We start from the raw sequence: 5,077 nt of genomic DNA on the forward strand, positions 1-5,077 counted from the left end.
TGGCCTTACTGCAAGTAACACTGAGCTGAAGGCTAAATTTCTCACAGGAGCCAAGAGTCTCCCCCTGACTTTTCCCAGGAAAGTGGCTCACCTGATCTTATGTCTTCAGAGGTTCACTACTTCTCTGGATGTTTCTAAAGCCATTCCTTCATGCAAAGATCCATCCTCAAAGGGTCAGGTCAAGGAATTCAACGAGCGCTGATTTTTTCATTCTCACTTAGCCACTGTTTCTCTCCCTGACAATCCACTTGAATAATCAAGCCCATTAGGCTTAGATTTTAGATGTATCCTGAAATTCTTTTCTCAACACCATCTAACTTTCAAAACTCTTGTTTTGCTATGGAGGTATTAAAAGAAATATCAGCATTGAAATTCAAAGCTGATGAATTTAACCTGTAGCCTTTAAAAATCTTTGAGGGAGGTGCCACAGCATCTGCATTATTTTTTTTTAAAGCTCATAAGGCTATTCCAACTCACAGCAGGGCTGACAACCACTGAGCTCAGCCCCTCCTTCCTTGGAGACATAAGCTGCCTGGATCTAGAGGTAGAGTGCTATATAGAAACATACTTTAAGAGGATAATTAGACATTTAATATTTACAGGACAGAATCTCCATTAACCTCTATGTTGGCATAGAAAGATATCTGGAATAATATTCACCTAATATTAATTATCCCTCTATAAGAATAGTGAGACTTGGGATGGATATTTTTGCTATTGTCACCTTACTTTTCAACACTGCTTGTTCTTTTCCTAATTAATGTTTATCATTCTTATAAAATAAATAATAACTTTAGGAAATAAAAAGACAAAATATGAAGCAAGGCACATGCATAAAGATAACCAAAACAGTAATTAATGATAAGTCTAGGGCAATCAATAACAAGGAAATAGTTAAATCAATCGTGGTATATCCACTCAATGGAAATCATGCATCAACTAAAAATTATCATCATAAAGTTCTATGTAGGAGCACAAACAATGTTTATATTACAATGTTAGATAAAACAATATAAATAGAAATTATGAGTAAAGTATATTTATAGAAGGATAAAAACATAAATATTGTTTACAATGCCCCATGGCTTAATATCTTAATTATTACTTCCTCCCCACCTCAGTTTTAATTAAATAGTGACTTCTTAAAGATTTCAAAATCATGAATCCCTAAAGGTATAAAATTGAGTGTCCTGTGAGATAAGAATGAATTATTTGGGGACATATTATCTCTCAGCAGAACAGCTCAAATCATATGATGGCCGCAGTCACCTCTTTGACAAATACAGATACAGTTAAATTGATTCATTTCAAGAAGTTACAAGGAATGTGGGAGCTACTGTGCAAGTCTGAAAGAAAGAATAAAAATGGGAGAAAGCCAAGAGAGCTGCAAATGCTTTCTTTTGTACAAAGGGTAAAAATCTTCCAGGATAGCAATGTAGACAGGTCTCGGTTTCTTTGTGGAGTTGCATTGATCCAGAACTTGTATCCACTGAAATAAATGATTATACCAATAATATGAAATCAAATACCAAGCAAGAGAAACTTATTATGCAGAATTCTCAGGTGTTTTAGGTAGACGAAATAGACAAGAGGTTTACCCCTTGGAATTAGTGGGTGCAAGCTGAGCCTTGAACAGTTAGGGGTAGAAAGAAGGCATAATCCTAGCTGTAAAGCCCCTCTTCATAATAGGATGAAGAGAAGAGTAAGCAATGTGGCCTGGGACCAAAAGAGAAGAAAATTTGGACAATGAATAAAAAGTAAATGAAAAGATATGAGAGATGACATGAGTGACTACAGTGTGAAGCCAGGAAAGCTTAAGATAGGAGGAAGGTAACATCTAAGTTCAATAAGGATTAGAGGCAAATTAAAGATAAAATTAAAAGAAAAACAACTTAATAATCTGCTTCTGTAATCTTGGTTTAGAGCTATTAAATGTAGCTCCTGTGACCCTCATTTATAATTATTACATCAAGCTTCTATTTCCATAACTCTAGTGTCAATAGGGGAGGCCTCATAATATGTATCTACTGAATTCCTCAACCTGTTGAGGGGGCCACTTACAGGTGTTGTGGATCCTAATACCCATGACAGTCTTAGCAGGTCCCTCGTTCCTCACAAGGTATCCTCTAACTTGCCTGTATGAGTGACCTGATTGTAACAATGGCTAGAAACTTGTCATCATCCTGGTACTTCTACCTTGCAGGCAAACAGGGTGAAGGAAGTGATGACTTTTTGTTTATTTCTTATAATTCCTTGAACACATATATGTTGAAGTTTTACCATGTCTATGCGTTATTCTAGTACAGTGGATACAGTGGCGAACAAGACAAACAGCTTCCAGTCCTCATGGTGCTCACATACTGGCAGGAAAGAGAAACAATAACCAAGCAAATAAATAAATCTGACAAGGGCTGTTTTCACAGTGTGGAAGAGGAGCCTTGGAAGATTCCACCTTTAAAGCTCATTTCTGAAGGACACAGTCACCATAATGATCACATTATGCCCCTCTGATGGCAATGTTTTGAGTAGGTACGTGTGTGTGAATGTGAGTATACACGTTTGTATTCGGTTAATGTAATAGATTCACAAGTTTGCTATGAATTTCAATACCATCATATGATCTCATACCTGATCCAGTTTTTCTGATTAGCGATATGAGACTTTAGAAGAGACACTGAGTGGAATACCAGGTGAGCAGGATGCATCTCTACTCCACACACTTAGGATGTAATGGTAGAAACAGGTAAGTATATATGTAATGATAGTAGAAGAAATAACGTAAATGCTGGAAGAGGTGAAGTCCAACTGTTATGAAAGCATCGAGACCCAGAGTGGTCAAATGACCAACCAAAGTCACACAAGTTACCAATGAGAGAGCTAGAAACACAGCAAGTACTTCTCCCATAGAGCCCAGGAAATGTCAAAATGACACAGAATCAGCATCTTTCAACAGCCCCAATATAGAATTATCCTCTCCTACAGGGTTTCCTCCCTGCCTGTAGATCTAGGTCTAACTGGGTCAGTAGCTAGAGCAGCAAACTGGAAATTAATAGGGCTAGATTCTGCTTGGGAATTTGGTAAATCTCTCACTTCTGTTTCTATTTCTCCATCTGCAAAATGAGGCAACAAGATTGAAACCAATCCTCCATCCTGCGGGGAGGAAAGAGGCAGAAAACTAACAGTGTCTGACCTTTTATTTTACACGAGGCTCTGCATTAAACCCCATATTACATGTGTCATTTAATCCTCACAACATCTCAGTGTGGTAGAAATTACATTATTTTGTAGAAATTATGTTAAAAGAAGTTAAGAACATTGCCCAAGGTCACACAGCTGTGCAAGAGCCAGGGTTCAAAGGTGATCCATCTGCTCCTAACCTCTGTGCTGCTAAGCAGCCACCCGTTGGAATAATTTGAGCTCATTCTTAAAAAGGTACTACGTGGATCCAAGACATTAGAAGCAATATCAGCCACGTGAAAAACCCTGCTATAATTATGAATAAAAAGGCCTCATTGGAATTTTAATTTTAGGACTTAATCACTCACATAATATATGTTTTATAAATATACAATTTAAAATAATTTTTCTTCTAGTAAATTGTATTTTTAAGAAGTTTCCTGTAATTATATCCAGAAAAAAGAACACAGATAGAATTATATAACCTCTGAGGTGAAGGAAGAGCACAAAGAGAGAATTGTTCTGCCTGGAGGAGAAGCCAGAGCATGTTAAATATTCACGCATACCAAAGATGCTCTGCTCAGGAACATCTCTCCCTCCCTCTCCACCTCCTCCGGCCTCCACTGTCCTATATCGGTGCTAATTCACCTAGCTTTTCTCACCTCCTTTGACAACCCAGCTATCCTTCCATATTTTCTCCTACATTCCTGCTTAAGTGCCTAGAGTATCAAAGGATAAAGTGCATTTGATGGCTGATGTGACCAATTACAAGCTGTGTAACTACGAGCAAATTATTTTAACCCTCTGAGAGTCAGTTTCCTCTGGCGTAAATGGAGAAGATGATATCTACCTGTCTGTTGTGAGATGACGGAGCGGGTGGGCAGGGACACTTCTGTGATGTCTGCAGCTCAGGAAATGTTTTCCCCTTTCAAAACCAAAATTTCCAGGTAAGAACCAAGAATACTGGGTATGTCATATCTGCTTCCTGTTGCCCATCCTGCTCAGGTCCACCATCTATAGATGAGAAGGGAGGTGGCAGTGTTTTGAGGGAGGAACACTTGTTTGCTGCTCTTAAAACTGGCAAAGGCAATCCTAGAAGGTTGTCTACCCGAGGAAACTTGAGTTTGTTTAATATGGTTAGTGGGCACAGAAGCCAACTGAGTTCTTGCTCCAACACCTGGTAGCTGTGCGACCTTGGACAAGTGGCTTCCTCTGTCTGGATGTCAATCTGTAGCTTGGAAATAAAACCACTACTGGCCTAGCCTCCCTCACAGGGACGGGGCGATCTCTGATGGCATCCGGGATATGAAGTCACCACCACTGCGTTAGTAATAACCTTAAAATGATTGGAACTGCCTGGGAAAAAAAAATTCAGGAGACTGGAAGGTGGATCTGTTCCTGCTCCTGGAAAGCAAATTACTTGTGCTCCTGAGGGCAAAAAGTAAGTCAGAATTCAATTTTGTAGTAAAACAGATGACTTCCAACCCTTTTCTCACATCTATGTCAGTATTGGTTCTGCAAAGACGGTCTGAAACTCACTTCATAATTCATACCCTCTACTTTTCTTTTATATGACTCTGATCAATGCAGCTAATGTAATTTCAAAATCTATACAACAAATAAAAATTACCACTCCAATTACATCTTACGACGGATAAGAACCTTAAAGTCCAGGAGTGTCTTGTTCATCTTTCCATCCTCAGTATTTAGCACAGTTCAAAAATAGAAGCCCAATAAATAATTGCTGAATGAATGACTAAATGAAAATCCATACACATATATGCATGCATGTATGTGTGTGTGTGTGTGTATAGTGAGTGTGAGTGTGATATGCTAGCAAATGTACATCCTGGGAAATTTTTCAGAATAATTAGACATTTGAGGCCTATTCAAGACTGAA

The sequence above is a fragment of the Equus przewalskii genome, chromosome 15 (assembly GCF_037783145.1).
Source record: "Equus przewalskii isolate Varuska chromosome 15, EquPr2, whole genome shotgun sequence".
In the NCBI taxonomy this organism is placed as follows: Eukaryota; Metazoa; Chordata; class Mammalia; order Perissodactyla; family Equidae; genus Equus; species Equus przewalskii.